The sequence below is a fragment of the Triturus cristatus genome, chromosome 4_2 (genome assembly GCF_964204655.1).
Source record: "Triturus cristatus chromosome 4_2, aTriCri1.1, whole genome shotgun sequence".
Lineage (NCBI taxonomy): Eukaryota > Metazoa > Chordata > Amphibia > Caudata > Salamandridae > Triturus > Triturus cristatus.
Genome location: NC_140586.1, coordinates 929,660,359 through 929,667,858, shown reverse-complemented (window position 1 = coordinate 929,667,858; position 7,500 = coordinate 929,660,359). Strand labels below are relative to the sequence as shown.

General features: G+C 50.1%; 13 non-coding genes across 13 annotated transcripts in view; 8 read left to right on the top strand and 5 right to left on the bottom strand.

Annotated features, from left to right (window-relative positions):
- TRNAG-GCC (transfer RNA glycine (anticodon GCC)) overlaps window positions 1–4 on the bottom strand; it is a 71-nt gene extending 67 nt beyond the window's left edge. Inside the window, exon 1 of the tRNA in view lies at window positions 1–4. This exon is cut by the window's left edge and continues 67 nt beyond it. This is a non-coding gene — a tRNA (tRNA-Gly).
- Window positions 5–1,170: 1,166 nt separating this feature from the next.
- On the top strand, window positions 1,171–1,244 carry TRNAN-GUU (transfer RNA asparagine (anticodon GUU)). The gene has a single exon. It is a non-coding gene; the product is annotated as a tRNA-Asn (tRNA).
- A 243-nt stretch (window positions 1,245–1,487) lies between these two features.
- On the top strand, window positions 1,488–1,559 carry TRNAW-CCA (transfer RNA tryptophan (anticodon CCA)). Its single transcript has one exon. It is a non-coding gene; the product is annotated as a tRNA-Trp (tRNA).
- A 71-nt stretch (window positions 1,560–1,630) lies between these two features.
- TRNAG-GCC (transfer RNA glycine (anticodon GCC)) lies at window positions 1,631–1,701 on the bottom strand. Its single transcript has one exon. It is a non-coding gene; the product is annotated as a tRNA-Gly (tRNA).
- A 1,150-nt stretch (window positions 1,702–2,851) lies between these two features.
- TRNAN-GUU (transfer RNA asparagine (anticodon GUU)) lies at window positions 2,852–2,925 on the top strand. Its single transcript has one exon. It is a non-coding gene; the product is annotated as a tRNA-Asn (tRNA).
- Window positions 2,926–3,168: 243 nt separating this feature from the next.
- Window positions 3,169–3,240, top strand: TRNAW-CCA (transfer RNA tryptophan (anticodon CCA)). Its single transcript has one exon. It is a non-coding gene; the product is annotated as a tRNA-Trp (tRNA).
- A 71-nt stretch (window positions 3,241–3,311) lies between these two features.
- Window positions 3,312–3,382, bottom strand: TRNAG-GCC (transfer RNA glycine (anticodon GCC)). The gene has a single exon. It is a non-coding gene; the product is annotated as a tRNA-Gly (tRNA).
- A 1,166-nt stretch (window positions 3,383–4,548) lies between these two features.
- On the top strand, window positions 4,549–4,622 carry TRNAN-GUU (transfer RNA asparagine (anticodon GUU)). The gene has a single exon. It is a non-coding gene; the product is annotated as a tRNA-Asn (tRNA).
- A 243-nt stretch (window positions 4,623–4,865) lies between these two features.
- TRNAW-CCA (transfer RNA tryptophan (anticodon CCA)) lies at window positions 4,866–4,938 on the top strand. Its single transcript has one exon. It is a non-coding gene; the product is annotated as a tRNA-Trp (tRNA).
- Window positions 4,939–5,009: 71 nt separating this feature from the next.
- TRNAG-GCC (transfer RNA glycine (anticodon GCC)) lies at window positions 5,010–5,080 on the bottom strand. The gene has a single exon. It is a non-coding gene; the product is annotated as a tRNA-Gly (tRNA).
- Window positions 5,081–6,234: 1,154 nt separating this feature from the next.
- Window positions 6,235–6,308, top strand: TRNAN-GUU (transfer RNA asparagine (anticodon GUU)). The gene has a single exon. It is a non-coding gene; the product is annotated as a tRNA-Asn (tRNA).
- A 243-nt stretch (window positions 6,309–6,551) lies between these two features.
- TRNAW-CCA (transfer RNA tryptophan (anticodon CCA)) lies at window positions 6,552–6,624 on the top strand. The gene has a single exon. It is a non-coding gene; the product is annotated as a tRNA-Trp (tRNA).
- A 71-nt stretch (window positions 6,625–6,695) lies between these two features.
- On the bottom strand, window positions 6,696–6,766 carry TRNAG-GCC (transfer RNA glycine (anticodon GCC)). The gene has a single exon. It is a non-coding gene; the product is annotated as a tRNA-Gly (tRNA).
- Window positions 6,767–7,500: the final 734 nt, after the last annotated feature.

Below are 7,500 nucleotides of genomic sequence, written 5' to 3'. Positions count from 1 at the left end.
ATGCTTCACATGTGTAGCTTAGAGACAGAGCTCTGTCCAAGACAGTGATGAGGCGCCCGCACTCAAATTGCACACCTATGAACAAAGTGTGTGCAACAGACATTGGAATGCCAACGTTTCACATGATGGCAAGAATCAGATGCAGGAGACTATAAGTATGAATGTTTTTGCATTTGCTGAGGTCACTGGCTTGGGACTAGTGTTGTGGTTATCAGGGCATGATGGCAGGCTGCTCCCGACAGAAGTGGCTCATAGAAGACAGCCTCCAGATCACCAGCACTATTGTGTTTCAGATCATGTCACTGAACTCTCCTCCTTAAAAATCCTTCCCACTGTCTTTGCCAAATTCCCTGTCCTCCCCGAAATGCTGGGGTGAAACGGGCAGAGTTCTGCGCCCTGCGTCCCTTTATGCGTCCCTAACTCGCTCCCAACGCGGCCTACAGCCCTGGTCGGGCACAGCCCTGGTCGGGCTCAGACCACTGGGGCCTCTGGAGAGCAAGACCTCCAGAAGCCTATGGTCAGGCCTATTGCACAGGCATTTTGTGCCTGGCCATTCCAGGATTGTTGTGTTTCAAGGCCCAGCCATCAATACTAATGTGATGGCTTTCCCTGAGAACCCTCATGTCCCTGTCCTCCCAAGAGCCCGAGCTTTTATGTAAAATAAGGTGTGCACCTTGGGCCTTCCCCTTTGCGCTCTCTGCCCCCTCTCTTTCTCCAAAGCTGAGCTCTGCAGGTAAATGTATCTATCTGAGTGAGGGGCTAGGGAGGGCCTTGCCCAGCAGTCTTACAAAGCAAGAGTTCAGAGAAAGCACCTGCTCTGGGAAGGAGACTCCGCTCACAGAGAAGACAAGTCTAACATGCCACAGTGAAGATTGGATGGGCAAGACACACGCCTGACAGGCTGGTAGAACACCACCAGAGGAGCAGATAGCTACGCTAAGAAGGCCACAGAAAAGTCATACATGTATCTCATACACTGGGACTGGTTGTAATACTGGCCCTAACACCATTAGACAGTAGTCTGCGCATCATAACACCCAACAGTGACAAGACACTAAGCAAATGACAAATGCTGCATAGGATAAAGACGCCTTATATAACACAAGCTCAAGGCAGGCGCGCACACATAAAGATATATGTTGAGTCTCAGGAGATGTGCTTTTGTCACTAGTCTCTGTGGCGCAATCGGTTAGCGCGTTCGGCTGTTAACCAAAAGGTTGGTGGTTCAAGCCCACCCAGGGACGTTTCCTTTTGCATGCATGAAGCACTTTAATAAATCATAGTAATGTGCCTTTGGTCTAGAGCTCCTGCGTGAGACCCTTTCCCTGAACATTTCAATCCTCTGCGTTCTCTCTGCACCTGCACTCAATTTCATCAATAGGATGGAAAACAAAAAGCCAAACCTTGTAATACAACCCTAGGCACATAAGGAGGTGGGCAAAAATGAAAAGGCTCACAACATTTGCTGATGTGACTCCAAGAGCAAGGACCTCGTGGCGCAACGGTAGCGCGTCTGACTCCAGATCAGAAGGTTGCGTGTTCAAATCACGTCGGGGTCACTGTTTCCCATTTTATGCCCCACTGAGTTCCCATATTTGATTTAGAAAGCAAAGTCAAAAGAACACAGCCTTGCATTGGCCGGGAATCGAACCCGGGCCTCCCGCGTGGCAGGCGAGAATTCTACCACTGACCCACCAATGCTTCACATGTGTAGCTTAGAGACAGAGCTCTGTCCAAGACAGTGATGAGGCGCACGCACTCAAATTGCACACCTATGAACGAAGTGTGTGCAACAGACATTGGAATGCCAACGTTTCACATGATGGCAAGAATCAGATGCAGGAGACTATAAGTATGAATGTTTTTGCATTTGCTGAGGTCACTGGCTTGGGACTAGTGTTGTGGTTATCAGGGCATGATGGCAGGCTGCTCCCGACAGAAGTGGCTCATAGAAGGCAGCCTCCAGATCACCAGCACTATTGTGTTTCAGATCATGTCACTGAACTCTCCTCCTTAAAAATCCTTCCCACTGTCTTTGCCAAATTCCCTGTCCTCCCCGAAATGCTGGGGTGAAACGGGCAGAGTTCTGCGCCCTGCGTCCCTTTATGCGTCCCTAACGCGCTCCCAACGCGGCCTACAGCCCTGGTCGGGCACAGACCACTGGGGCCTCTGGAGAGCAAGACCTCCAGAAGCCTATGGTCAGGCCTATTGCACAGGCATTTTGTGCCTGGCCATTCCGGGATTGTTGTGTTTCAAGGCCCAGCCATCAATACTAATGTGATGGCTTTCCCTGAGAACCCTCATGTCCCTGTCCTCCCAAGAGCCCGAGCTTTTATGTAAAATAAGGTGTGCACCTTGGGCCTTCCCCTTTGCGCTCTCTGCCCCCTCTCTTTCTCCAAAGCTGAGCTCTGCAGGTAAATGTATCTATCTGAGTGAGGGGCTAGGGAGGGCCTTGCCCAGCAGTCTTACAAAGCAAGAGTTCAGAGAAAGCACCTGCTCTGGGAAGGAGACTCCGCTCACAGAGAAGACAAGTCTAACATGCCACAGTGAAGATTGGATGGGCAAGACACACGCCTGACAGGCTGGTAGAACACCACCAGAGGAGCAGATAGCTACGCTAAGAAGGCCACAGAAAAGTCATACATGTATCTCATACACTGGGACTGGTTGTAATACTGGCCCTAACACCATTAGATAGTAGTCTGCGCATCATAACACCCAACAGTGACAAGACACTAAGCAAATGGCAAATGCTGCGTAGGATAAAGACGCCTTATATAACACAAGCTCAAGGCAGGCGCGCACACATAAAGATATATGTTGAGTCTCAGGAGATGTGCTTTTGTCACTAGTCTCTGTGGCGCAATTGGTTAGCGCGTTCGGCTGTTAACCGAAAGGTTGGTGGTTCAAGCCCACCCAGGGACGTTTCCTTTTGCATGCATGAAGCACTTTAATAAATCATAGTAATGTGCCTTTGGTCTAGAGCTCCTGCGTGAGACCCTTTCCCTGAACATTTCAATCCTCTGCGTTCTCTCTGCACCTGCACTCAATTTCATCAATAGGATGGAAAACAAAAAGCCAAACCTTGTAATACAACCCTAGGCATATAAGGAGGTGGGCAAAAATGAAAAGGCTCACAACATTTGCTGATGTGACTCCAAAAGCAAGGACCTCGAGGCGCAACGGTAGCGCGTCTGACTCCAGATCAGAAGGTTGCGTGTTCAAATCACGTCGGGGTCACTGTTTCCCATTTTATGCCCCACTGAGTTCCCATATTTGATTTAGAAAGCAAAGTCAAAAGAACACAGCCTTGCATTGGCCGGGAATCGAACCCGGGCCTCCCGCGTGGCAGGCGAGAATTCTACCACTGAACCACCAATGCTTCACATGTGTAGCTTAGAGACAGAGCTCTGTCCAAGACAGTGATGAGGCGCACGCACTCAAATTGCACACCTATGAACAAAGTGTGTGCAACAGACATTGGAATGCCAACGTTTCACATGATGGCAAGAATCAGATGCAGGAGACTATAAGTATGAATGTTTTTGCATTTGCTGAGGTCACTGGCTTGGGACTAGTGTTGTGGTTATCAGGGCATGATGGCAGGCTGCTCCCGACAGAAGTGGCTCATAGAAGGCAGCCTCCAGATCACCAGCACTATTGTGTTTCAGATCATGTCACTGAGCTCTCCTCCTTAAAAATCCTTCCCACTGTCTTTGCCAAATTCCCTGTCCTCCCCGAAATGCTGGGGTGAAACGGGCAGAGTTCTGCGCCCTGCGTCCCTTTATGCGTCCCTAACGCGCTCCCAACGCGGCCTACAGCCCTGGTCGGGCACAGCCCTGGTCGGGCTTAGACCACTGGGGCCTCTGGAGAGCAAGACCTCCAGAAGCCTATGGTCAGGCCTATTGCACAGGCATTTTGTGCCTGGCCATTCCGGGATTGTTGTGTTTCAAGGCCCAGCCATCAATACTAATGTGATGGCTTTCCCTGAGAACCCTCATGTCCCTGTCCTCCCAAGAGCCCGAGCTTTTATGTAAAATAAGGTGTGCACCTTGGGCCTTCCCCTTTGCGCTCTCTGCCCCCTCTCTTTCTCCAAAGCTGAGCTCTGCAGGTAAATGTATCTATCTGAGTGAGGGGCTAGGGAGGGCCTTGCCCAGCAGTCTTACAAAGCAAGAGTTCAGAGAAAGCACCTGCTCTGGGAAGGAGACTCCGCTCACAGAGAAGACAAGTCTAACATGCCACAGTGAAGATTGGATGGGCAAGACACACGCCTGACAGGCTGGTAGAACACCACCAGAGGAGCAGATAGCTACGCTAAGAAGGCCACAGAAAAGTCATACATGTATCTCATACACTGGGACTGGTTGTAATACTGGCCCTAACACCATTAGACAGTAGTCTGCGCATCATAACACCCAACAGTGACAAGACACTAAGCAAATGACAAATGCTGCATAGGATAAAGACGCCTTATATAACACAAGCTCAAGGCAGGCGCGCACACATAAAGATATATGTTGAGTCTCAGGAGATGTGCTTTTGTCACTAGTCTCTGTGGCGCAATCGGTTAGCGTGTTCGGCCGTTAACCAAAAGGTTGGTGGTTCAAGCCCACCCAGGGACGTTTCCTTTTGCATGCATGAAGCACTTTAATAAATCATAGTAATGTGCCTTTGGTCTAGAGCTCCTGCGTGAGACCCTTTCCCTGAACATTTCAATCCTCTGCGTTCTCTCTGCACCTGCACTCAATTTCATCAATAGGATGGAAAACAAAAAGCCAAACCTTGTAATACAACCCTAGGCACATAAGGAGGTGGGCAAAAATGAAAAGGCTCACAACATTTGCTGATGTGACTCCAAAAGCAAGGACCTCGTGGCGCAACGGTAGCGCGTCTGACTCCAGATCAGAAGGTTGCGTGTTCAAATCACGTCGGGGGTCACTGTTTCCCAATTTATGCCCCACTGAGTTCCCATATTTGATTTAGAAAGCAAAGTCAAAAGAACACAGCCTTGCATTGGCCGGGAATCGAACCCGGGCCTCCCGCGTGGCAGGCGAGAATTCTACCACTGAACCACCAATGCTTCACATGTGTAGCTTAGAGACAGAGCTCTGTCCAAGACAGTGATGAGGCGCACGCACTCAAATTGCACACCTATGAACAAAGTGTGTGCAACAGACATTGGAATGCCAACGTTTCACATGATGGCAAGAATCAGATGCAGGAGACTATAAGTATGAATGTTTTTGCATTTGCTGAGGTCACTGGCTTGGGACTAGTGTTGTGGTTATCAGGGCATGATGGCAGGCTGCTCCCGACAGAAGTGGCTCATAGAAGGCAGCCTCCAGATCACCAGCACTATTGTGTTTCAGATCATGTCACTGAACTCTCCTCCTTAAAAATCCTTCCCACTGTCTTTGCCAAATTCCCTGTCCTCCCCGAAATGCTGGGGTGAAACGGGCAGAGTTCTGCACCCTGCGTCCCTAACGTGCTCCTAACGTGGCCTACAGCCCTGGTCGTGCACAGCCCTGGTCGGGCTTAGACCACTGGGGCCTCTGGAGAGCAAGACCTCCAGAAGCCTATGGTCAGGCCTATTGCACAGGCATTTTGTGCCTGGCCATTCCGGGATTGTTGTGTTTCAAGGCCCAGCCATCAATACTAATGTGATGGCTTTCCCTGAGAACCCTCATGTCCCTGTCCTCCCAAGAGCCCGAGCTTTTATGTAAAATAAGGTGTGCACCTTGGGCCTTCCCCTTTGCGCTCTCTGCCCCCTCTCTTTCTCCAAAGCTGAGCTCTGCAGGTAAATGTATCTATCTGAGTGAGGGGCTAGGGAGGGCCTTGCCCAGCAGTCTTACAAAGCAAGAGTTCAGAGAAAGCACCTGCTCTGGGAAGGAGACTCCGCTCACAGAGAAGACAAGTCTAACATGCCACAGTGAAGATTGGATGGGCAAGACACACGCCTGACAGGCTGGTAGAACACCACCAGAGGAGCAGATAGCTACGCTAAGAAGGCCACAGAAAAGTCATACATGTATCTCATACACTGGGACTGGTTGTAATACTGGCCCTAACACTATTAGATAGTAGTCTGCGCATCATAACACCCAACAGTGACAAGACACTAAGCAAATGGCAAATGCTGCGTAGGATAAAGACGCCTTATATAACACAAGCTCAAGGCAGGCGCGCACACATAAAGATATATGTTGAGTCTCAGGAGATGTGCTTTTGTCACTAGTCTCTGTGGCGCAATCGGTTAGCGCGTTCGGCTGTTAACCGAAAGGTTGGTGGTTCAAGCCCACCCAGGGACGTTTCCTTTTGCATGCATGAAGCACTTTAATAAATCATAGTAATGTGCCTTTGGTCTAGAGCTCCTGCGTGAGACCCTTTCCCTGAACATTTCAATCCTCTGCGTTCTCTCTGCACCTGCACTCAATTTCATCAATAGGATGGAAAACAAAAAGCCAAACCTTGTAATACAACCCTAGGCATATAAGGAGGTGGGCAAAAATGAAAAGGCTCACAACATTTGCTGATGTGACTCCAAAAGCAAGGACCTCGTGGCGCAACGGTAGCGCGTCTGACTCCAGATCAGACGGTTCCGTGTTCAAATCACGTCGGGGGTCACTGTTTCCCATTTTATGCCCCACTGAGTTCCCATATTTGATTTAGAAAGCAAAGTCAAAAGAACACAGCCTTGCATTGGCCGGGAATCGAACCCGGGCCTCCCGCGTGGCAGGCGAGAATTCTACCACTGAACCACCAATGCTTCACATGTGTAGCTTAGAGACAGAGCTCTGTCCAAGACAGTGATGAGGCGCACGCACTCAAATTGCACACCTATGAACAAAGTGTGTGCAACAGACATTGGAATGCCAACGTTTCACATGATGGCAAGAATCAGATGCAGGAGACTATAAGTATGAATGTTTTTGCATTTGCTGAGGTCACTGGCTTGGGACTAGTGTTGTGGTTATCAGGGCATGATGGCAGGCTGCTCCCGACAGAAGTGGCTCATAGAAGGCAGCCTCCAGATCACCAGCACTATTGTGTTTCAGATCATGTCACTGAACTCTCCTCCTTAAAAATCCTTCCCACTGTCTTTGCCAAATTCCCTGTCCTCCCCGAAATGCTGGGGTGAAACGGGCAGAGTTCTGCACCCTGCGTCCCTAACGCGCTCCCAACGCGGCCTACAGCCCTGGTCGGGCACAGCCCTGGTCGGGCTTAGACCACTGGGGCCTCTGGAGAGCAAGACCTCCAGAAGCCTATGGTCAGGCCTATTGCACAGGCATTTTGTGCCTGGCCATTCCGGGATTGTTGTGTTTCAAGGCCCAGCCATCAATACTAATGTGATGGCTTTCCCTGAGAACCCTCATGTCCCTGTCCTCCCAAGAGCCCGAGCTTTTATGTAAAATAAGGTGTGCACCTTGGGCCTTCCCCTTTGCGCTCTCTGCCCCCTCTCTTTCTCCAAAGCTGAGCTCTGCAGGTAAATGTATCTATCTG